At 50.3% G+C, this 25868-nt stretch overlaps 1 long non-coding RNA gene across 1 annotated transcript; it reads right to left on the bottom strand.

The window, feature by feature from the left end:
• Nucleotides 1-854: 854 nt before the first annotated feature.
• On the bottom strand, nucleotides 855-4655 carry LOC139078039 (uncharacterized). Its single transcript, XR_011530755.1, has 2 exons — nucleotides 3414-4655; nucleotides 855-1912 (listed from the first exon to the last, which is right to left on the bottom strand). It is a non-coding gene; the product is annotated as an uncharacterized lncRNA (long non-coding RNA).
• Nucleotides 4656-25868: the final 21213 nt, after the last annotated feature.

Here is a 25868-nt window from a genome sequence, read left to right as displayed (position 1 = left end):
CTTAACTAAAAGTCCAGGATGTTTTTTTCCTAAGCTCCTTGGCTCTGAAATACGTGTATTTTGAAGGAAACAGGGCCCATATGTTGCTTATTTACGTTTCACACAAATGCTCCTAGGGAATATTTACTCAAGGTCCAAAGCAACTTCCATTTGTTTATGTTTTTAAAGAAACTCCCCGAACTTAAAAACAGGAAGTCCTTGTTGGCGAGTAACTACGAACTTGGCTCCATGGGTTTGGGCGGCTTGGGAATTGGCAACCCTGATGAGATCAGAGGGCTTTTCAGATTCCCGGGGGTGCACTGATCATCTTGCACCTGGTTGACAAGCGTGGGTTGATTCAACCAGAGACAAGCTCCATGAAGCAGTGGCCTGTGCTTTATGCCAATGACAGTTACATGGACGCTGGTGAGGAAGGGCCAAGGTGCTTTGGTGCCTTGGCAAGATGCCCCCTCCCACTGCCAAATAGAAGTGGCACAGGGCAGGCGAGAGGCGGCAGGATGGCGGCCTGGGACTAGTGGAGAGAGTGGCAAACGGAGGTGGACCTGTATTTGACCTTCCGCCTCTGCTTTTCTCTACCTTGAGCTCCGAAACCCTGCGAGGCTCAGTCTCATCATCTGTAAAATGGGAATAATGCGCCTATCTTATAAGATTTGAGGATCAGAAACACCCATCTAAAATTCCCAGCACAGTACCTGGTGATCAGCAATGGATACCCTTAGCAGACAATACAGGAGAGTCTGGAAGGCACCAGTGGGGGCCACACTTGCCCTAAGCCAGTGTGCTGTGGAGTTTCTGGGTCAGTTTTCAGAGGATGCCTGTGCAGGTGTGGGCTCAGGCAATAAGGAGAACTGAAGTTCATTCCTGTCAGCACTTCACTTGTGTCAGCGCTCTCCAAAGTGAGGTGTGGGACCCCAAGAGAGCGCAAGACGCACAAGACATGCTTCATATTTATTTCGCCTGGATGTGATAAAGCATATCTCCTAATTCTTAGTGTAAGGACTGGCTGCCTCGTGGAGTACCGCAGTCACAGAAGTCCGAGAGTGCTCCTGAGGGAAGGGTGGGAACTCCCCAGCAGGGAGAGGCAGGCCGAGCACCCTCCTTCTGAGTACTGGGCAGCTTACCTGCGCCTGGTGTGTGGGTTTACGTACATGGAAGAATCTTTGCAATTCTTTGGCATGATATAAAGAGTGATCATCCATGTGAGTCCCTGTGCATCTGACGTGCTCAGACAAGCCTTTCTGGAGATGAAGTGGGCGAGTTTCTTTTTAAAAAGGCGGGTACTTCTTTGGCTGAACTCTGTGTGCAAAGGCCAGTCATCAAAAGCAACTGACAGGGTTTCTGCAAACAGAAACACGCGAAAGCTGTCTTCAACGTGAGGGGATGTTTTAACACTGCATGAGAAACAGCTGCTTTTCAAGAAACTCATCCTATGGGGAGAGTGAAATGGGGAACTTTTCCATCCTTGTTTTTGTTTCCAGAAATAACGTGAGCACACCACTTATAGAAACTTTCATATCTGTGCCCTGAAAAAAACTTGCAAATGAAATTTTCCAACCTATTTAAAAATCGTCCAAAGTGTTTTGGTAGATTTTGAAGCTGTTTGTTTAAAAAGTATAAAAATGCAATACCTTGTAAGAAAAACTGTTGGACATCAAAAATGCATGGCATTTAGTAGCCACATTTCCCCACAAGCCTTTGTGTTCTTGGTGAACAGCGTTGAAGCAACGTGGCCGGGCATCAGGTGGTGTGCTGGACCCCTTTGGAGTTTCCTGTGTCCCTAGACGGAGCAGCCAGTAGAACCAGACCCAGAGAGCCCCACACTGAGAAGCCCAGGTTGTTGCATCAGAAAGTGTGGTCCCAGATTCACAAAGCCAGTGGAGTCCACTCCGTCACGGTAGTAATGCTGCCGGTGCTGCTTTAGTCAAGACAAAGGAGATTGGGTCCATAATGAAAAAGGTAAAAGTTATCTTAAATATTGTTTATTTCATCTGTTTTATTTATTTTTTATTTATTATTATTATTTTTTTTTTGCTGAGGAAGTTTCACCCTAAGCTAACTTCTGCTGCCAATCTTCCTATATTTTGTATGTGAGTGGCTGTCACAGCATAGCCACTGACAGACTGAGTGGTGTATGTCCACACCCAGGAACCAGACCCAGGCTGCCAAAACAGAGTGTGCCAAACTTAACCACAAGGCCACTGGGCTAGACCCTGTTCTTATTTTTTTTTAATTTTTTTATTTTTTTTATTTTAATGTATGTTCTATTATCCAGATAATATACTACTTCAGAGTCATGAGTATAGAATATATGCGTGTGTACATATATATATATGTACACAAATAATGTATTGATATATTGGGGATGAGTTTTTAGATTTTCCAGAATTACAGTGGCCCAGATGTTTCCACTGGGTGGTAGTTCCAAAGAGCTACATGTGATACCAGCCTCCGGGCTGTCCAGACCCACCCAGTCCTCAGCCCGGCAAAGCCTGTGCTCACCAGGCTTCATCTCCCCTGAGCTCTGGCCTGTCTGTTCCTTACCTGGCCCTGCCTGGCCTCAAAACACGTGGAGGCTGTACTTTGGCCAAAGGGCCCATGTGGAAATGACATGCAAGTTAGAACCTTCCAGCTCTGTGCCAAAGTCTCGCTCTGGCCTCCCTGCCTCCCCTTGTGTGGCACCCGGTCTGCTCATCCTCCTAAAGGACTGATCTGATGGGCTGGTTGCGGGACCTGCTCAAGTCACGAAGCTGCACTGTGAGCAGCCACAGGACAGGTCTCTGCTCCCAAACAGGGCATGTTTGAGCCTGGCCCAGCCTAGCCTTCCTCTTTTGTCCTCCAGCCCAGCCCCACTGGACCACCCAAACAAGCCGCTGTTACAAAAAGTATCCAAAACATGGAGATGCAAAGACAAGTCCAGAGATCACCATGTTCCCTTCTGAATGTCATGCTGAGGCACTGTCTACCAGGCCTGCCTGAGGAGCATCGGATCCCAGGGGGCGGGGGCGGGTAGTGCGCTGGTTTTAAAGAAATGCCCACAAGTTCTTTGATAATCCTTGCCTCCCAAAGGTGGAGCTTAATTTCCCTCCCCTCGAGTGGACTGTGCTGGCCGCCTCGCTCCTGGAAAACAGAACACAGCCGAGCGGGGGCATCACTCTGACATCAGTTTCTAAGAAGACTATGCCTCCATCTTGGGTCCTCCCTTCCCTCCCTCTCTCTCTCCATTCCTCTTGGTCTGGTGTCTCTCTCTCCCCCCTCTCTCCCTTCTCCTCCCCCCTCCCTCCTCTCCGACTCCCTGTCCCTCCTCAACCTTCTCTCTCATCACTCCCCCCCGGGGAGGCCAGCTGCCCTGTCTTGTGAACGGCCCTGCAGAGAGGCCCCATGACAAGGAACTGGAACCTTCTGCCAACAGCCACCTGAGCAAGCTTGGAAACGGATCCTCTGGCATCTTCCAAAGACTGCTGCTCCGGCTTACAACTTGACTGCAGCCTGATCAGAGACCGTGAGCCAGGGCCACCGAGACAACCTGCCTCCAAATTCCCGGCACTCAGAAACCCTATGAGATAAGACACGTTTGCTGTTTTAGCTGCTGAGTTTTGGGGTGCTTTGTCACATAGCACTAGATGACTGATTTGCTTAACATCTTCTGTTGATTGAGGGCAAGACTCCATAAAGTCGTGTGTTAACTTGGGGAATGTTGATAAATTGCAAACGGTTTCTTCTGGCAGAGTAGATAACCCCAAAGATAAGGACTTTATTGTCCTGTAGGACATTAACCAGTTTTGTATGTAATTTTACCATCTTGTTCCATCATCCCTTTTTAGACTATCTCTATCAGTATTTCAGATCTTTTGAACCAGCTTTATCATTTTGGTGATTCCCTCATTAATGAGCTAAATAAATATTTGACACCAAAATATTTGTGAGAGAATCGCGTTTTAACATTTTAGAATCACGCTTCAACATCGTGTACTTTCATGCCTCTGTGTTTTGTTCCTGCTGGATCTGGAGACCAGAAACCCTTCCCTGTTCGAGAGCCACTTGTCCTACAAGACCCACTTCTATGTCCCTTCTCTGAGGAAGCTTTCTCTGAGCTCCAAGGAGGAAGCCGTTTCTCCCTTCTCCATTGTCTTAGGGCTCTCCAGAGAGACAGAACCAATAGCGTGTGGATAGACAGATTGAGCGATCTATATCTATATCCATGGATCAGTTGAGAGAGATTTATTACAAGGTACTGGTTCATGTGACTATGGAGGTAGAGAAGTCCGTTATCAGCTGTATGCAAGCTGGTGATCCAGGAATGCCGGTGGTGTGGTCCAAAGGCCTAAGAGCCAGAGGGCCAACGGTGTAGGATTCAGTCCTGGTCTGAAGGCCCAAGATCCAGGAGCACCGAAAACAGGAGAAGATCGATGTCCTCGCTCAGTCAGACAGTCAGAGAGCAAATCTAACCTTTCTCTGCTTTTTTGTTCTATAAGGCCCTCAACAGATTGGATGATGCCCACCCACACTGGGCAGGGCCATCTGCATTACTCAGTTCACCAGTTCAAGTGCTGACCTGCTCCAGAAATGTCCTTGCAGACACCTGCAGAAATAACATTTAACCAGGTAAGTGGGTGTCTCATCGCCCAGTCAAGCCGACGCCTAAGATTAACCTTCACACCCTTGTTCCCATAGCACTTTGCTCATAATGCTACTAGAGAATTCCTCAGACAATATGAAGGGTTCTAGGTCCATCCCCAACACTAGACCCCCAGGCCTTTCCTGAGGAAGAGAGGCAGGCTGGCCTTGAAAGTAAAAAGTCATTTTCCCAGGAGTTCTCTCCATTTGAGCCAACCCAAGAGGAAGGATGAAGCCTCAGCGTGGAGGAAGATGTGGCTGAAAACCTCGAGACTGGATAGTTTGTCAGACAGAAACGAGGGAGAGAAGTGCCTCAGCTGCAGAGAGCCAGAGAGGGTGGTGTGCCGGGCGGCCGGAAGTGTGCAGCCAGAGGCCAGGGCAGAGAGGAGAGGCCGGATCTGAGGGGGCTGGTGAAGGCGCTCTCCTGAGAAGGCCCAGCACGTGGCTCAGTCAGCACAGCTTCTGAAAGGAGTCTCTCTGCTCGGGGAAATCACGATCTTCACGAGGGCAGAGGGAATGTTGCATGTATCCCAGAATCCACTGCCTCACTCCCAACACATGGTACGTAAATGCTTATTAATTAATAAACTCACAAGTAAATGAATGACTTCAAGATAGTCATTCAGATAAATTTTTTAAAAAACAAGTGTCTTGTAAAGCGTTTTCATCAAAATGGCTGGTAAAATATTCCTCTTCGGTCCTCTAAATACACACCCTTCCCCACCATGTCAGCACCAGCCCTTTTCTCTCTTTCTTGTCCTAAAGCTTCCTCAAGGCTATAGGAGTGTATACGTATCAGCTTCTGCCGCAGAGCAAACCACCCCAAAGCTTAGTGGCTGCGTAAGTTCCCTTTTGCCGCTGTAACAAATTACCACAAATTTAGTGACCTACAGCACTACAGAGTTATTCTCTTACAATCCTGGAAGTCAGAAGTGCAAATGAGTCTTAAGAGCTAAAATCAAGGTGTCAGCTGGGCTGGTTCCTTCTGGAGGCTCCAGGGAAAAATCTATCCCTTGCCTCCTCCAGCTTCCAGAGGCTTCTAGCATTCCTCGGCTTGTGGCTGCATCACTCCAATCTCTGTTTCTGTTTTCACATCTCTTTCCTTTCTGTCTGACCCTCCCGTGTCCCCCTCCTAAGGACCTTTGTAATTCCATTGTGCCCACCTGGATAGTCTCCTCATCTCAAGGTCCTTGACTTGATCGGATTGCAGAGTCCCTTTGACTGTAGAAGGCACATCCTCACAAGTTCTGAGGATTAGGACAGGCCATCGGGTTTTGGCGGAGGAGGAGGGTAGTATATTATTCATCCTGCCGCAGTGGCTTGGAACAACAGCGATGTGTTCTCCCTACTATCTGGGCCAAGCTCGGCTGGACATGTTTCTGATCCCAGCTAGGCTTGCTCATGTGTCTGCAATCAGCTGCTGGGCCAGCTGGGGCCTGGCTGGCCGGAGCTGGGATGGCTCATCTCTGCTGTAGTGGTCTCTTACCCTTCAGCAGGCCAGGACAAGCTTGTCTACATGGCGGCTGGCCAGCATTCCAAGAGAGGGTGAAGGCACGCAAGGCCTCTTGAGACTCCGTCTCAACTGGTCCAGTGTCACTTCTGCCAGTGCTGTTGACCATAGCAAGTCACGAGGTCATCTCAGATTCCAGGAGAGAGCAAACAGGTGGAGCCACAAATTCATATTGCAAAGGTCATGGGTGCAGGGCCGTGGAGGATGGCAGCCCTTCTTGCAATATACCACAGTGAATGTTTAACCACTGCAAAATCTTGAATTCACTGCATATTTATTGAGCACCTACCATGGGCTCTGCTCACAAACAGGCAACAGCCCCAGGAACCCCAAAAATCAGAGACCCCGAAAGCCACCCTTTGTCCTCCCTGTAAGAATTCTCTGCTCCCGACCATCGCATGTTCCAACTTGTTCTATTCCCACCACTCTGCACATGGCAGGTATATCCATCTGCATGTCCTTCCCCGTTCCTCTCCTCCTCACCAGACGCACCCCCTGTCAAGGCCGAAACTAAGCCGACATCAGGAAGCCTTGCGGCATCCCCCAAGGGCGTCATCCACCCCCTCCCTACAGCCCTCTGTGTTAAGGTGTGAGCTGTCTCTCCTAGTCCAAGGCAGCTGGCCAGGTTCCAGCTGGGAGGCAGAGCTGGGCCAGCACCGCACAGCTGAACAGGTAAGCTCTGTTCTCAACAGCGACACCGTGTGGCAGGAGGAAGCGATGGCAGTGTGGTCTGAGCAGGTGTGGGTCTTCGCCCACTTGGCTGTGGAGTGAAGACCGACCCTCCCTCTCCGTCCATAGGGCTCAAGGCCGCTCCAGGAAGACATCCCGGCCTTCCTGCCTTTGAGACACTAAGGCAAACAGGGATGATGAATACGTAGCGGCTGAAAAACAAGTGGCCAGACCATACTTGCCCCCACTTGTTGGAGCAGGCCAGCCTGGTTACACATGAAACTTAGAGCTGCTTTCTCAGCGGCACGTTTTGTTTTTGTAACTTTTTACTTTGATATAATCTCAAACATAAAGAAAAGTTGCAAGCATAGTACAAGGAACTCCTCTTTACTTTTCACCTGGATTTACCAATTAAGTACATATTGTTCCATTTGCTTTATCATTCTCTCTCTCTTTATATATGTATAAAATCCACATATATATATATGTGGATTGTTTTCCTGAACTGGTTGAAAGTAGGAGAAACTGTCTTCCAATTTACCACTAATTTCGGTGTGTGATTCGTAAGAACAGGGACAATCCCTTGCATATCTATAGTTTTATTATCAACATCAGAAAATTTTACATTGATGCAATTCCATTGTCTAACGCATAGCCCATATTTAAATTCCATCAAATGTCCCTATAATGTCCTTTACAGCAATATTTTTTCCAATCAACATACCTTTTTAAATCCTTAATTGATGGGGGATCGGTGAGCCGAGGAGTCGAAAGAAAGATTTCTTAGACTCTCAAGATCTGGCAGTAGTGCTCTTTTATTTAGAGAATAGTGTGGAATAGCATGGGGACAGGACCCATGGGCAGTCAGAGCTCCTGCTGCTGCCCCCGCTGGCATGGGGACAGGTCCCATGGGCAGGCAGAGCTAGTGTGTGGGGACAAGACCCACAGGCAGTCAGAGCTCCTGCTGCTGCCGCTGCTGCTGCCCCCGCTGGCATGGGGACAGGACCCATGGGCAGGCAGAGCTGGTTCGTGGGGACAGGACCCACAGGCAGTCAGAGCTCCTGCTGCTGCCCCCGCTGGCATGGGGACAGGTCCCATGGGCAGGCAGAGCTAGTGTGTGGGGACAAGACCCACAGGCAGTCAGAGCTCCTGCTGCTGCCCCGAGTTGAGGGTTAGGGCTAATTTTATAAGGCATGGGTACGTGACTTATTTTTACTGGAGAAAAGAAAAGATGATGTAAAAAGTCATTAAATGATTTCAGTGCAGATGGGGTCTGGTTATTGTGCGGTCATATAACTTTAGATACGAATCTGGCCATATAGATCGGCATGTAGGTGAGGATGCCCTGGGCTTCTCTCCCTGGGGCGGTCCTAATTCATACCATAAAATAAAGTCCACTGGGTCGTATAGTTTGGCATGTAGGCCAGGTCACCTTGGGCTTCTCTAGCTGGGGCAGCCTTATTCCACATCATTAATGACTAAATACGTAAGTTTGGTTGACAGAATATTATAAGGGATTGAATAACAAGTCAAATCTGTCCACATTTTGCACCCAGCGGTGCAGGGTAGCACAGATCCAGTCGAGCTGTGTGGTCAGTTGAAAGAGGCAGGAGCGCTCAGTGATTCCCGGGGAGCGGACCTGGTATGAGTCAGAGGGAAAGACGGTGAACCGTGTTTGCAGCGCATACTTTCCTGCAAGGCCGAAGGCCCCTCCCGCCAGTCTCCAGGCAGGAGGAGGGCTCTAGTAAACTCACGACAGACACTGCTCCAGAAAAATCACCCCTGGCCATGGCAACGACAGGGCGTGAGCAAATAGAGACAGAGACACACCACGCCAGGAGCAGCGCCCTCGTGTACCACTGCCAATGTTTGCTTCAATGCAAAAATCAGTTTCCATCCCTGTCTGCTTCTGTGACGAGGACGCGGCTGAGGTGGGGGTGAAGGATTGGCCGGGCTGTGCTCCAGAGCACCTCAGGGGCGCAAGAGCGGGTTTCCCACTCAGTCCAGGAAACAACATGCTTTCTTTAGCTTCGCCGCCTACAGCAAATCTTACTATTTGCCTTCTGAACATGAAGTCGTCATTCAAAATAAAAAAGGGGATGGGGGAGGGCCACACTTGGCCGGGATGGCGCTGATATCAGGTTATGTAACTTCTCCCATGACATTCCACTGAGTACAGAGGGAGACCCCTACACAAAATGTATCCACCAACGGTTGCACGTAGAGAGAGTCCAGGCTGAAATCACACCGATTCAATGGGAAAAGCTGTCAGGTCCTGGGAATCTCTGTTGTTCAAGACAATGTCTTATTGCCCTCTTCCTTCCTGAAAGCTCCCTAGCCAAGACATTCTAATCACAATCCCCACGTATTAAGCTGCCTTTTGTAAGATCTGGAGCACGGATTGCGACAAGCAGTGGACCGTGCATGGAACTTTTGGTCAAACTTTAGTAGATTTGGGAGAAAATAGCATCATTTGTGGGCCCATTTAGGGCTAAATCATGCCATACAATTAAACCGGATCCCACACAGTAAATTGCTCAGCATGTGACAGGTCAATGAATGCAGAGAACGTTAGTGACATGAGAAAGCGACTTGAACCTGAGTCACCAGGGTAGGTCTCCTGTGAGAGGCAGAACTTGGACTAGTCTTGAGAAGAAATTCAAAAGGCATCTTAGGCGAGCCCCTCCAGAAGCCGACTCTAGATTAAAGATCCAAGGGCAAGTTTCTTTGGAAGGTGAGGCCAGGAGCCCAGGCAGGGGCTGGGAACTTGATCCGAAGAAGGGAAGGCAGCAAGTGCAGGCGCCTGTGTGGGGAAGCCCTGGGGGTCAGGGGAGGGCACACACTTGTCAACCCTGAGACCGAAGAGCTGGGGTGCTCACACCCAGTCCACCAGCCATTGGCTGAGAGCTGCTCCTGGGCCTGTGAATTCCCTGGCATCTTCAGTCTGCCTGTGGGCCACAAAGCTGCTGCATCAGGCGGCAGAGAAAGCCCTCTGAAAGCAAAGACATGCCCTTGCAGGTAGCCAGAAGACTGATGAGCCCTGGAATGTTAACAGGGAGGGGATACCAGCAGAGCAGCAGCCGCCCCTGCTACAGTGACATTTACCTGATCCAAGGTAACGTGGAGTCACGGAGCCCAATCAAATGTGGCTCACACAGCAAGTTGCTAATGATGTGCCAAGTAGAAAAGTACCTGAGAAGGTAGAGAATGAAAAAGCAATACCAACTGAAGTTATCAGATGGAGTTCCCTATAAGAGGTGGATTTAAAACCTGTATTTGGAGGAAATTCAAACTGCCTAACATTGCTCATCAACTCAGAAGGTCTCAGGAGGTCTCGAGTATTCATTATTAACCCGGTCAGGCTCCAGGGGCTTCTGCGCCAGTTAACAGAGATTCCCGTTGGCTAGAACACCTGCTGAGCCAGCCTGTGCCAAAAAGGGTCAGTGTAGACAAGAGCAGGATGTGGTGTTTCTGAGCTTGTAGGTCAGCGCTGCCTCGCGCGAGCATCTTCCAGACGTTCCCACAAGCATGACTAGCCCCCCCAGAGAAAGGAAGCTGAAGAGCTGTGGGGTCACCAGCTCAGAAATGTACTTCAGAACACTGGGCAAAAGATGACCACATTCTGAAGGCCGGGCCAGGCGGCATCTGCGGGAGCTGCTGGGACAATGCCTGGAGGGGCTGCCTACCCGTGTCCCACCAAGAGAGCCCCCGGCCCTGCCCAGGAGGAAGGAGGGAGCACAAGGACTTGACACATTTAGACGAGGGAAACAAGGAGCTCTCTGTCACGGGCACTCTTATTTTTACTATTATTCCCACGACTATTTATTGGGCGGGCACCGTGACGGATGCTGCCCATTTTCTCTTCTCAATGTCATCTTCTTTATCCCATAAAACAAATCCTGTGAGGTGGGTGTTATCAATACCCCAGAACGTGGTTCCCTGCTCATAGACACCCAGCTGTGCTGGTGAGTCTGGAATTCCAACCCATCACTGCCTGCAAGGAAAGCAGCCCAAGGTTACGCCATCCTGCCTCCCCCACGCCTCAGTGCGCGCCCTGCCCGGAACACTGCCTGGAACGGGGGAGAAAATGCACAAATAAATGTGAGTCAGTTAAGTGACCTGCAAGATACGTGCCGCTGGGAGCCCGTCGCTAAGGAGGCCCAGTGGCGGTGCCTCTGGATCCCTGCCCCTCTCAGGAAGCCAGGAGTCCAAGGTGGCTCAGAAGACACGAGCACAACGCGCAGCAGGCTGAATTCTCACCTCGGGCTGCTGTGGGCAAAAGCCAAGCTGTGTTTCAGTTCCTTTCTTCCAGCAACAAACCTTGTTTATGCCCTAAATCAGAGGTGTTTGTCGTGAGGAGATAGGCCCTGTGGGTGTAAACAGGAGCTCCGTGTGCTCGCGAGTCAAGCCTTCGTTACACCTGTTTACGTGGGCGCCCTGGGCCGGGGATCCAGAGCCTGGGCCAGCACAGCCCACGCTCAGAGCTGCCGGAAGGACGCCAGCCTGTTACTGAAGCCCCTCGGAGCCCAGGGTTTCTTCGCTGCCTGTTACATTCCCCCTGCTGTGCATCCCCCCATCCTCTCGTTTTCTCCCAATTTGGCGTATTGCCCAGGACCTCTAGCATCCAGAGGGGTGAAAACGTGATCGTTCCTTTATCAAACCACAACTCCTGCCCCTGCTTCACCCCTGATTTTTGAGAAAGGAAATGAAGGAATGCCCCAAATCAGGTGAGAACCAAATATTTATACAGCAAACCCAATTTTATTAATGCAATTAAAAGGTAAAAATGTTTAAGTCATATCATGGTGCTTCTGCTCATTTTCTGATTCTGATTCTCTTGGACATGGTCCTGACACATAAGCCCAACCTTCCTCTCATCTATCATCTAGAACGTTTTCTCTCTCCCCTTTATTCTTCATACCCCCACCTCATCCTTCAAAGGGTTTGTGACAGTTCGCATTAAAACATACACACACACATCAAAATGGTGAAATATACACAAGTCAAATCAGCTTCTCCTTCCTGGCACACAGGCAAAGAGCAGACAATCAGAACAATGGAAACACAGTTATGCTGGCCTCTAAGAATTCGTAGTCGCTCTATTAATTAGTGTGAAATTAATTAGCTAGTAGAAAACGTATATATTGGTCTCTGCCCCGCTTCCTGGCACACAGCTCCTAAAAACCCTTGTCATTTCCTAAGTGACAAGAGCACTAGGAGCGTCTCTGGTTCTAACATTTGGTCTTCGACTCTGTCCCTGACCAGAGCTTCTAAATCCCTGATAAGGGACTGAAGCATCTTTTGTTCTAATGAGGAGACTCTGGGTGGCTCCTGGAGGGGGCTGGTCACCAGACAGACCAAGCCATGATTAGAGCTTGGCATTTTCAGCCCCTCCCCACCCCCACTTTTCTTCAGAGAGGGGAGAGGGGCTGGAAATGGAGTTAATAATTGGCCATGCCTACATGAGGAAGCCGCCATGAAATCCCAAAAGTATGGGGTTCAGGGAGCTTCCAGAAGGGTGACACACCCAAGCTCCACAGGGACAGAAGCTCCTGCACTCGGGCCCTCCCCAAACTTGCCCTGTGTATCTCTTCATCTGGCTGCTCATCAGTATCCCTTATCATATAATATCATATCCTTTAATAAACTGGTAAATGTGGGTAAGTGCTTCTCTGAGTTCTGTGAGCCACCCAAGCAAATTAATTGAAACTGAGGAGGGAGTCACGGGACGCTCTGATTGGTAGCCAAGTTGGGCTGAACTTGTGTGTAACCTGGGCATCTGCTGCTTACACTTGGCATCCGCATGGGGCAGGGGCAGTCTTGTGGGACTGAGCCCTTAACCTGTGGGGTTCTGTCGCTGTCTCCAGCTGGGCAGTGTTGGAACGCAGCTACAGTGTAGGCCACCCAGCAGGTGTCCTGGAGAGTTGCTTGGTGTGGGGAAGCACCCACACACATCTGGTGACCAGAGGGTTGGGGGTCAAGTGCTCTGTGAGTGTGGGAGGGGTGTGCGAGTGAAGGAACACACTGGAGAGAGATGCACAGCAGGGGAAGACCGGGATTTCCCTCCACAAATAGTTAATATGATATTTTAAGACTTAAGAGAGACTAACAAGTGTTGCAGATGTGGTAGGGAATTACGAATTCTCACACACCACTGATGGGAGTAGAAATGTGAAGGGAGACTTTGAAGGGGAAACTGGCAATATCTGGCAGTGTTGAAAATTGGGCTTCCTCATGACTCAGCAACTTAAATTCTACATAATATGGACATAGATCCCTGAAATGTATGCATAAGAAGGTATGTATATGACATGGGTTTTTTTTTAAGCACTGTTTGCAACAGGTAAAAGCTGAAATGATCTAAATATCTACCAGCATCAAACAGGTAAATTGTGATCTATTCATACAGCAGACACACTGTGGTGGTTAAAATCAACGTGCTAGATGTGTATTCTCAATGAAGATCAATCTTTAAAAACAAATGGTGCTAAGGGGAGGGGAGAACGTGTAGTTATATACAATGGGGACAGAATTTCAGTCTGGGAAGATACGCAAGTTCTGAAGATAGATGGTAATGGTTGCACAACAGTGGGAACGAACTTAATGTCGATCAACTGTAACTTAAAAGTGGCTGGGCCAGCCCTGGTCGCCTCGTGTTTAAGTTTGGGGAGCTCCACTTTGGCAGCCTGGGCTTGGTTCCCCAGTGTGGACCTACACCGCTCGCCTGTCAGTGACCATGCTGTGGCGGCAGCTCACATACAAAAAGAGGAAGATTGGCAACAGATGTTAAGTCAGGGCGACTCTTCCTCAGCCAAAAAAAAAAAAAAAAGGCTAAATTTTACATTATATGTATTTTACCACAAAGGGAAAAAACACAAAATCTCATTTGTTAAATAATTTGATGTACTTTTCTGTATGTTTAAAATATCTCATAATATAAATACATACATAGATAAATAAACAAATAGACATGAACACTGCTGACTCCAGCTTACCCTAAAAAATCCTTTAGGTAAACAAGTATCTTCAGGGCAGGCCCAGTGGCATAGTGGTTAAATTCGCACACACCACTTCGGTGGCCCAAGGTTCCCCAGCTCAGATCCCGGGTGCAGACCTACACACTGCTCATCAGGCCGTGCTTTGGGAATAGCTCACATAGAAGAACTAGAAGGACTTACAACTAAAATATACAACTATGTACTGGGGCTTCGAGGAGAAAAAGAAAAAGAAGAGGAAGATTGGCGACACATGTTAGCTCAGGGCCAATCTTCCTCAAGAAAAAAAGCATCTTCTAAAATCCAGATGTTTGGAGAGCTTGCAGCATGTCGCACTCATGTACATTAGCTCCCTACCACATTGCTGCCACCCACCTGGAAAGGAGCCATGGGTGGTAGGAAGTGGATGACGGAAGTTGGGTCATGAGGCATTGCTCAGAGAGGGCAGGTGGCACGAATTGCTGGTTGACCAGGTATCTGAGGGAAGTCTGAGGACCAGTGGAGGAGGAGTGGGTGAGCCCACACAGCCTGACTCCCCCGGGTACCTGGCCGGGCCTAAGGGGCAGAGCTGGGGGACAACTGGCACGTCCTCCTTCACTGCTGGGGCTCGTGTAACTTGGAGCCATCAGACACCAGCTGAGTTCACTGACCACCGAAGGACAGTGTGACTGTTCTTGACTCTGGGGCTTTCATCAAGGTAGTGAGGAAAGTGTCTAAAATTGGAACCATGATGAATTCAGATGCACTCGGCCATCCTGCTTGTTGGGAGACCCCCTGACTTGAGCTTTGCCCAAACCGCTCCTTGGAGCCACCCGGCGAGTGTCTGCCACGGGCTGGAGAGGGCGAGGGGCGGTGCCATTGCCACCGGCCACCAGAACCAGAATCTCCTGGCAGAGAGCTGCCGACATGAGTCCAGGCACCTGCCCTCACGCATCCCCCGAGCTTCTCAGTGCCGTGCACGCCTCGCTCTGAGACATGCTTTCACACTGGCTGTGGAAAGGAAATGTCGGGGCGATCGCCCAAGCAGAAGTTCCCCACTGGAGAGCTAGGCACGCGGGGCCCACCCTGCACCCTTCTTGACCCTCAGGGTTGACCTGAGTCCGTGCGGGGCAGTTCTCACTCTAGATCCGGGTCAGCAAACCTCTGCTGCAAAGAGCGGGTGGTAAATATGTCAGGCTTTGCGAGCCATTCCGCCTCTGTTGCAACTAGTCAACCCTGCTGTTGTGGCTTGAAAGCAGATCTAAGCAAAATATCAACAAATGGATGTCACTGTGTCCCAGTAAATCTATTTATGGATGTTGAACTTTGAATCTCATATAATTTTCACGTCATGCAATATTAATCTTCTTTTGATTTTTCTCCCAACCATCTAAAAATGTAACAACCATGGGCCATGCAAAACCAGGCGGCCGGACAGATTTATTCCAAGGGTCCTAGTTTGCTATCCCCTGCTCTACGCCCAAAAAGACTATTGAAGCCGAAACCACGATCTCTGACGGCAGCTCTGTAAGAGGAGAGAAGAATGCGGAGAAGGAGGAAATCTAGACCCTCCCATTAGGACCGCCTAACCCTCTGTGGTCAGGCTGATCGTCTGCTCTCCACTCGGCTACGCAGCTGAAGCTGAAACACAGAACTCCGACAGCGACCACCACGCGCACGGACGCCTGCCCTGGGGCCCTCACGGCGCCCTCCTGGATCCTGATCCTTCCCACAGCCGATGCGGCAGGTGCTGCTAGCATTCCCATCGTTCAGGGGAGCAAACTGAGGCACGGACATGATGAGGAGCCTGCCCAAGGCCACGCAGGTAGCATGGGGTAGATTCAGCACTGGGCACAGGCGGTCTGGTCTCCGCCTCCGTGCCAGCCCCGTTTCCAAGGGGACAATTCCAAGGATGCTGATTTAGGAATGTGTTGGTGCCGCCCTGCCTCCACCCAGGGTCCTGGAAGGTCTGTCTTATTGCTTGTTTCCAATGCCTTTCTCCTCCCCTTCTCCATGTGTACAGGCCCAGCAGGACACGTGGGCATCTATGCCCAGGCTGGAACACAGTGGAAGCTGCTGCTCTGGCCCACTGTCCCTGAGTGACCTCTCAGTCACACACATGCCTCCCCACCCCTCTCACCTGCTCTAGGCTGCACTGAGTCCATTGTAGGAGGTAGTTAGGACTGGGTCAGTAGGCAGGGCTTGGGTGGAGTGGCTGTCTGCAGAGGGTGAGCAGCAGTGTGTGGGGTCCAGGGGAGCCTCTGGCCCCATGGGGGCAGCAGTGGGGAGCAACAGGCAGGGCTGATGGTAGAGCCCCCAGAACACCCCCGTTCACCACGTCTGCCACCATGGCCCTGGTCCTCACCTGCACAGCCCTGTCTCCTGCTGCTGGCTCCCCTTGCGGCTGCCTTTCAGTCACGCACATTTCTACCCCCATCAGTAATGTCTGAGAATTCCCACTTCCCCACCTGGTCTCCAGGACTTGGATTCTTGAAAATTTAATTTTTGTCACTTTTCCAGGAGTGAAATTGTATCTCATTGTTTTAATTTGCATTCTGGCTGTACTCTCAACTGAGTGGTCCAGAGAGGCCCCATCCAGGTGTTCTCTCTGCCTCAGGGCCTTTGCGCCTGCTGTTCTCAGTGCCTGAGAGATTTTCCTCAGATGTCCACATAGCACCTCCCTCTCAGCCTCAGTTCCCCCTTCACATGTCACTTCTAGCCTGAGCCTTATGACCCCACCCAGAAGAAGACAGAATTTCTCTCCCCCAAAGGACCACAGACCCCTCCTAGGAGTGGCCTGGCCTCCATGTTCTCCCCTGCAGCACTGTAATACTTTGTGAAAACGAAGCACCATGTGCGCAGCAGCAGAGCTACAGCGGGAGGAGGAGCCACGTGACCAAGGAACTTCATGTTGAATTTATACAGAACTAGATGACCAGAGTCAACAGCGAAAACACAGGCAGGACTCCAAGACTCGAGGCTCCCTCCTGAGGACTGAAAAGAATGGCCCGGAGCACAGTGACTGTCTTCCTCTTAGAATGCGCTTCCACAGAAATTAGAATGCCCATCTCTTTGAGTCTTTATTTTGCCGAACTTGTCATTGACTATTCAGACAACGCGTTATTGTTTAAGCTTTCACAAATAAGACTTAAGTTTCATCGAATTGTTCAGAGCGAGGTAGTAAACGGGCAGCCCGTCAGAGCTGGCGCCCAGAGGCCTCAGCCAGCTTGGGACGGCCACGGCGGGGCCCAGAGAAGGCACAAACTGGCCACCCCTGGAGCGCCAGAGGCTGGGGCAGTGGGGGAGGAGGCCGCATTGACAACAGCTGGGTGGAGCCGGGAGGGGTAGGAGGGAGCCGGGCCACCACACCAAGTTGCCCCCTCACCCTCCTCAGAGCAGCACGGAGGCCGAGTCTTGCTCCCAGGTGTGACCCAAACCCACCCTTGTTCCCCCTGCCCCTCCAGCCGGCACAGACCAGCTCCAGCCCAGACCCCTGGCACGGCCTCCTCCGAGACTCTGCACCTCCCCTCCGCCTCCGGGCACCGCTCCGGGTCCAGAAATCTCACAACCTGGCTGGGCTATGACCCCCTTCTTCAAACTCAGGGACCACAGAAATGTCCTCGTCCTCTCTCAAGGCCTTTGCAACTGCTGTTCCCTGCCAAGGACCCACCCTGGCCCGGCCAGCAGCTCCCCACCCTCGGGTCTCCACTGGGCCACCACACCCCAGGGACGCTCCATGTGGGGGTCTGCGTGTGTAATTGTATCTGTGTTTATGTGCGTGTGTGTGTTTGTGTGTCTGTGTGTGTACTTGTGCCTCTGCGTATATCTGTGTGTCTATATGTGACTATGTATCTGTATATGTGTCTCTGTGTGTCTATATCTATGTGTGTATATGTGTCTTTGTGCATCTGTGTGTGTCTGTGTGTATTTGTGTCTGTGTATTTGTGTGTTTGCATATATGTCTCTGTATGTGTGTCTGTATGCACGTGTGTCTATGTATGCATATATCTGTGTGTCTGTGTGTGTGTGTGCACCAGTCCAGGCGTCTCCTTCAGCTGCTGCACAAGCACCTGCAGGACGAGGCAGCCCTGACTCTGCCCTCTGCCCTCTGCCCTCCTCACCTCGTCATCCCTTCCCTGTGCTTCCTGGCATCACCTCTCAGATAAACCACCTGCTCTAACCCAAACTCGCCCACTCAGAGGGCAAACTAGGTGCCTGCCCGGCTTCCCCCGCCCCGTGGTGTCCAGCCCCATGGAAGGCGGTGGGCAATGGAGTGCTCTGAGCGTCTGAGCACCTCTGCCCGAGAGCTGGCAGGACACCCCTTCTCGCCAGCTGCCCTCAGTGGCCGGGCTTCGGTCCTGGGGAGACGCCCACAGGTCCCTGTTCTCTCAGACATCTCTCTCCATCTTCCTCTCTCTGAGGGCCCCTTGCCCTCTGTCCTGGTCATAAATAAATAAACAGACTCAAACCGTCTGCTAATGGACCATGAGCTGCCTTGTGTTTAAGGAGTCCCAGCATTACTGCCCGAATCCTAACAGCTGTTAAATTAATCAAACGAAGGACAATGAAATTTGTACAACAGTTGTGCAAAGGGGAATTCTAAAATAAGCGATATTAACAATAGCACAGTTCTGTAAGGTTGGCGTGTGTCATCACCACCAGTTGCCACGGGCATCCTCAGAGATGGGGGCTTCTCCCCACTTTACAGTCTAGAGAAAGGTCTCGGGGGCAGAGGCACCTGCCTGGATCCATCACAAGTTTCTGGCCCATGTCCCTAATACCATGTCCTTATGCTATTGTTTTTTGGGTCACTGCTCACTAAGAATTGGAGGATATAATGTTTTCTAAAAGATTAACATAAGAATGAAGGTACATCGTAGCCTCTCCATTGCTTACACACCAAGGAGAACGAACAGGCTGGAGAGGTGCTCCCTGAATGACAGAATCGTCACGGTGTCCAGAGCACTCGGCAGTGGGGCAGGCTCAGCACAGTAGCCAAGAGCCCAAAGGCAGTGGAGCTGGACCTCTCGGTGCGGCTGCATCATGGCTTGAGGCTGGACGGACTTTTCACTAAGGATTACAGGAAGGGCCTGGTCCTTTAAATCATCACTCATCGCTTGTACCCGGTGGGAGCACGTTGCCTTCTTCACCTCCACACCTCCCCTTTCTGCCTCACCTTCCACTCTTAGGAAGCTTTGGTTGTGGTTTGCAAAATCAGTCCCAGGGCCAAGACCCTAAATTTGGCCTGGAATTTTTGGGCTCCACCTTTTGGCAAAGGACCACGGAAGTGGCCTTTGGTCCACCCTACAGGACACTCTGCCTCCGAAGCTGTGTTTTTCAGAAGGATGTGCTGATTCTGCAATCCCTGTCTCCTGGGCTGGGTGTGCATCAGCAACGCAGCACAATCGGTCTCATTTGCTGACCCATATACACCATTAATCTAGCCACAGCATTTTCCCCCAACTTGCTCTAACGCTAATGAGAAAATTTTTCTCTCTATAGTTTGTACTTCAAAAGGTTTTATTTTCTTAGCTGCTGAAATCACTCAGATTTCCACTGACGGTGAGCACTTTCTGATAGTGCAGAATGATGCACGGCGACCTGCTCAATGGGACTACCAGCCCCTGTTCTGAGCAGACACCGAGAATGTGGTTCTGGTTCTCAGCAAATCTCCTTGATCCTGGGAACAACAGCAGAGGGCTTGTCCTAGCCCGACATTTCCAGCACAGCCTGTCTGTGTGGAACCCCCAGAGGACTCAGGGGTCTCAAGCTGTTTTCTGAAGTCATAATACTTCTTATAGTTTAGTTCAAGACCTAAAAACGAATGTGTCCTTTTATTAGGGACTTAGTGGTCATTTCTGATCTCTGGGAAAGGTGGGCTCTGGGAGGCCCGGGCTTCAGCCAGCCTTGGCCAGTAAGGCAAGAGCAGAGGGTTCCCGGGCCTGGCCGTCCTGCCTCTCAGGGAGGATGAATGGGACACCTGGCTGGTGAGCCGTGGACGCTCGGGGAGGGTGCAAATCTCAGAGAAGTGGAGGTGCTTGTGATGGACAGCCGGGGCCAGGGGCCTCCCCCGGGCCTCGGGCCCTGAGTGTCCTCTGGGCTGCTAAAGCTCCTCTTCCAACTTTGACCCGACTTTCAGCAAATGACATGTTCATCTTGGGAAACCTTTCCTTCTCGCCGCGGCTGTGAATCATCGAGTGACTTTTACACACTTGTCTGCTTCTCCTTGTTCGGTCCCTGTCTGAGAGGCTTCCACACACAGAGCCCTCCAGGCCCCCACAACAACTCAAGCAGGCAGCAGGAGGGAGTGAGCGAGGTGCACAACAATGACCCTCGTTCAAACCCGCCGCAGGGAGCCGCCAGACGTGGATGGTTGTTCCGAGGTCCAGGGTGCTGCTGCATTTGCCTGGTCCTTGCTGATCTCAGGAAGATCCACCCTGGGGTAACCCATTTTGGCTTCGCTGTGTTTTTCCCTCTGAGCCACATGGAAAGTTTGAGCAAATGGACTTTGGCAGAATCTGAAGGGGGTCTGTGTAGTGTAATGCGGTCCCCGCCCAGACCCCAGATGAAGGAAGGAAGAGGACGCCAGAGGAAACGGCATCTCCGAGCAGCGGGCTGGGTCTGATCTCCCTCAGGCCCCAGAACCCGTGAGCGCCCCTCTCTCGTGCCCAACCCAACCCCTGCCTCCCCTCACAGCCCAGGCCGTGAGTCTGCCCAGAACTCTGCACCACCTGGGCCACGAGCTCTGAACCAGCCCCGGGCACCCGGGCAGGCCTTGCGCAATGACATCCTTTAAAATATGCATTACACAGATAATCTGCTTTTGTAGAAAAATTAGAAAATGAAGAGAAGCAAAACCAAAAAGGTTAAAATTAGCTATGATCCCATGTCCACACCCCTAAAGATCTGCTGTTTTTCTTTCCAGTGTGTATTATACATAGGCACATACATATATTTTAGAAAAATAAGTTCATTCTGTAATCTGTTTTTCTCCTAGCAACTTGTTTTTTTAATCACTATTTGAATACATTGCAAAAGGGTCAAGCACTCTGGGAATAAACAGGGGCCCCTGCCGCTCAGCCCTCACACTCAGTGGCACCCCCGGCTGGGAGCCCTCACTCTGGCACAGAGCGCAGCGACCGACGAACACCTTCCGGCGGCTCCGGGGGCACTCGTTTCTCTGGTGTGGACACAAAGAGGTAGCAGTGCTCAGTCAGAGTATGTGTATACGCTTTATGTCAATACAAGTGCCAAATTGTTCTCAAAATAGCTATATTGACTTGTTCTCCCCAAACTGGAGCAGCTGTTTTCCCACATCCTCATTTTAACGTTTGCCAGCCGCCTAGGTGAAAGTGTTATCTGGCGGTGGTTTTGGGTTAAATTTCCCTGAACACCGGTGATGTTTACATTGGCTGCTGAGTCGCCTTTACCGTGAACAATGGCACATATCCCGGCCCCTGTGTTGTTAGTCTTTTAAAATGATTTTAGAACTTCTTGCTACGGTCTGGTATTAAATCTTCATATGATAGATTTATAACATTTTTCTCCCAGCTTGTTACATGTCTTATAACTTCACTTATGATGCCTTTTATCATAGAGAAGATTTTTTAAATTATTTTTATGTAATCCAAACTTTCAATTTTTTCCACCGTAACTTTTGTGGGTTTTACCCTATTTACATCAGCGTCATGGCATACCAACCACAGATTGGTTTTTATAATCACCTCTTTCTCAAAAATACATTCCACCAATATCAGTGATATAAAAGAGGGATCTAATTTTTTCCAAAGGTTTGTCGGAGGATCGGACTGAATCCGAACGTCAGTATAGAGCGCGCCAAAACGCCCCCGAAACCGCTCTCGCCACGTGCGGTCATCACTTTGCATTACGTGACCGCGCTAAAATCAACTTCTGTTCGCCCGGTTTCCAGGAGTGCCGCGTCTGAGGCCGTCTCTCGTGGAGCTGAGCGCTCATCCGCGTGCCGGAGTCCCCTCCCTCTGCCTGTTCTTTTCCTCTGCCCAGAGCTGGGCTAGCGCTGCAGATGCGGCCGTGGCTGAGCCGAGGAGACGGCCTTCCTCCCTCGCCTCCCTCCGCGGTGTCGGGGGGCTGGTGCTCTGCCCGGCCTCACCGGCCCCACTGATGCCATGCCGCTGAGGAAGGGAATGACCAGCCTGGGACTTCCAGACTCAGTTTCCCAAATAAACCACCTTGAAGGACGTTGGGTGCCTCCACCCGCTTCTCACAGCCCTGGACTCCGGGCCCCCAACAGCTCCTACCTCTGGGGCTGCCTCCTTGGAGTGCTGGGGGCACCTCTGCCTCTGCTGCTCCACGGGTCTGTCCCTCTCTGCTTTCTCTCTCTCAGAAATGCTTCGGCATGGCTGACCCACAGAGGTTTTGCCACATGTAGGGAGGAAGGTTTATTCTTATCTGCCGTTTTACTGGATTTTGGATGATCTGACCTTCTCATCGCCCTTCTTGAGAGTACATCATCATTTTACCTGAATCCCACCTGCGCATGTTAAACAGCGTGGGGCTCGTATCCTTTCTGATTTTTAATATTATAAATAATCACCATGAACGCCATTATACACATATCCTGGATCATTTGTTATTTCTTATGATAAATTCTTTTCTTTATTTATGCTTTTTGGTTTAAACTGGCTCCGAGCTAACATCTGTTGCCAACCTTCCTCTTTTTTTTCCTCCCCAAAGCCTCAGTACATAGTCATATATCCTATTTGTAAGTCACTCTAATCCTTCTATGTGGGACGCTGCCACAGCACAGCCTGACAAGCAGTGTGTAGGTCCACACCCAGGATCCAAACTTCCGAACTCTGGGCCACAGAAGCGGAACGTTCGAACTTAACCACTGGGCTACCAGCCAGCCCCTCTTATGATAATTCTTAGAAGGAGATCCAAGGAGTCAAACTATATGACCATCTGTATGGCATATGACCGTAGTATTACCAACTCGTCACCCAGACGAGTTACATCTGCTTATGTTCCACCATCTGTAGAGAGGACTCGTTTCTCCCTCCTTCACCACCCAGTTAAATCAACTTCTCCACTTGATTTTTTTCTACCTAATGGGTTTGACTTTGAAATCAAATTAAGGACCTCTAGGCTCTTATCTGGAATTTGTCCCATGGCTTTGCAGCTGACTTTGATAAACTTACCAAGACTTGGTTGTCGTGAAATAGGCTCTGAAGTGACAACTATACCTAAACATCCGTTGCTGAGCTCCTGTTTCTGGTCCCCACCATGAAACCCATGTCCTGTCCCTGTCAGACTTGCAGACTAGGGAACCCAGGAGGGACCAGCCTGCTGGGGGCCTGTCTGCCCTCTGCCAGCCCTGCATGGGTTCAGTGCCCACTGTGAGTCATGACTCCGCCATCATCTGGTCCCCTTCAGTTTCTCACTAAAATTCCAAACTCCTCCATAAAGCATCTTCGCTCTGAGTGTGAGAAAATCATGTTTTTGAGAAGTTAAGTAACTTGCCTGGAGCAAATCCAGGATTTACACTCAAGTCCGGCTACCAGCACAGCCTGAACCACCATGGAAATTGCTCAACTTGTGCCAGCAGCCCACCTTCTCCCAGTCTTCAAGCACCAACACCTCCCGTGATCAAAGGGACGTGATCAATTCTGATGATGTCAGACTCCACCTCAGAGCTGACCACCCCTGCTTCAAGCATCAACTCTGAGGAAAACCATCGTGAACATTACTACAAAGATGGGAATCGTTAAATGGCGTGTTTCATGGTGGGTTCCCAGAGCCCAAAACACATATTGGCGGCCCAAAAGTAAGTTTTAGTGAATGAACAAATGCTTAGTTGAATCTGTTAGCTCACAAGGTGGAAAAAGATGAATAGAACCAAACGAAGAGCGTGTGCGTTTATTCCAAGAAGCATTTCAATGGAACAGCCACCACTGGCCTATCCTCCCGTGATGACTGTGCCTCCGGCCCACTTCCTAGTAACTCAAGGTCTGTTCAGTCTATGAATTAAGGTCAAAAAGACTCTTTCCTCCTAGCCCTAGTGAGGAAGATTTTGCAATTCCTTTGGGTTTGGCAGTGGATGAGCTTGGCACAGGCACTTCTAAGGGTGGGGCGTAAACCATGGGGACTCCAGGGATGTAAGAGCCCAGGGAGTCTGCATGGAAGCAGGTGACCATTAATAACAAGGGCCTGCGAGTAGATGACCCCAACCAGGGAGCGGAGATGAGAGGCTCCAGGGAGCATGGAGGAGCCACCAGGAGAGTCAGCTGTGAAGCCCTGCCAAGACCAGAGAGGGCTCAGCCCTGCCCACACCAGCACCGAGCAAGTGAAAACTGCCCTGCTATCGCCACACCACCCACTGCCCAGCCGCCCCCTCCTGCCCTGTCCTGGAGGGTCTGAACTGAATGTGTCTCACGGAAGGCAGGGGACAGACAAGCATGCAAGCCACCTTCAGAGGGCCGCCAGCCACAGCAGGCCTGAGAGGTGAGTGACGCTTTGCAAAGCTCAAAGCTTCTGCTTGTGACTGTGGGCCAGACAGAGCCAGCACTACACTCACATGGTATTTTCTGACCTAGTGAGCCTAGAGGGCTACTTTTTGTAACCTGGGATGTCCTTCTAGCCCACCAAAGACATTCAAAAGGACTTGGGGAAAGACATAAAGGTACTACGTCTAGCTTGTTCTGGCCACACCTTGGTCACCTGGTCAGGGAATGAGCCCCACCTGCAGAGGACTTGGTGGACATCCACAAATGTCACTTCAGTGCATCCTCATAGTCTGTGAAGGGTTTTTGGACGTTGTAGAACCACCAGTTTCACTTCTCCAGTGGTTTGTTTGGATTTCTGACAGTTGCTGTGTAGTAGTGGGACGTTCCAAGTGGAATAGCTATCGATGAAAGGGAAGGGAAATTTTTTACTTGGGAAGAACTATGAAGCCTAAAGTCTAACTTTGTCAAGATGCATGGCAAAGGGTATCTCAGAAACACAAATCAGGTGTCTTTAGAGAAATTAAAGGGAGAGAAATGTAACACATAACCTGGGATGATTAAAAATCTTCATTAAGGAATTATTCCTTAAGATCCAATTCCAAATTGTTAGCCAGTTGGGAAAATTTTAACTGGTCTATTTGTTTCTTGCTAAATTCTTTTCTCTGCAAAAGCAGACGAGCTTTGCTTTCCACAATGAATATGTATCTGAAAATTTGCCAATCAAATTCTGTTTTGAATGTCTCAAGAAAGCTTGCTACTTAAAGGTCTCACCCCATAAAACGCTTTTATAAGGGTGTCGATGAGGTAGTCGACCTATAACTAGAATAAAAGGTAATAGGCTGATTGACAGAATCAGTACCAAAAAGGTCTCAATGAACTAGAGAGACTGGCCAAACCCATCAGGTGGTATTGACCAGGAACGCGGCAGTGCGCGGGAGGATGGCACGAAGTAGCAGGAACCTGTAGCTTGGAGAAGAGAACATGTGTGTGGGGGAGAAGCAGGGGAGGACTCAGGAGGCTCTTCTCCAGTGAGAGATGAGACCTATGTTAATATCCCATCGAATGGGGACAATCGGGAGAGACAAGGGGCCTGTAGGGAACGACGTCCCATTCACTCTAATGAAGAACTGGAAGAGTTCGAGCTGTCCAGGACAGGAGGACTCACTTAGGGGCAGGGAGCTCTCTGTCTGTGGAGGTATTAAGCAGAGACTCCATCAAGAAGATTCTGTCACTTCGTGAGGTGATGAGCTGGTCAGTGTCCTCCAGTGGTTGCTTGGCAGTAGTGAGAGCCCTGTCTTTGGAGGTATTAAAGTACCAATTGGGCATGGGTTGGCAGAAATCACAGCTCTGCAAAGGTGAATCGTCAGCCTTTTCGAAACCCATTCTGCAGGCTCTGCCTGGCTGGCCACACCAGCACCCCCCTGAGAAACTTTTCAAAGTGACAGAGGTCCAGGTGTCACAGAAATTCTGATGCACAGTTTTGAGCTGGAGCCAGCTATACTGGTAAATGTTAAAAACTGGCTCTCCAGAAAACAGAAAACATCCTGATTTGTAGTGTTTGCTGATTTCCGTGGTGTAAACGCTCCCACTGCGGCTAATTTCCCGGCGAACGTGGAGCAG

Source organism: Equus przewalskii, chromosome 21, assembly GCF_037783145.1.
Source record: "Equus przewalskii isolate Varuska chromosome 21, EquPr2, whole genome shotgun sequence".
Classification (NCBI taxonomy): Eukaryota; Metazoa; Chordata; class Mammalia; order Perissodactyla; family Equidae; genus Equus; species Equus przewalskii.
The sequence above is the reverse complement of the archived record's forward strand: the minus strand, read 5'-3'. Positions and strand labels throughout refer to the sequence as shown.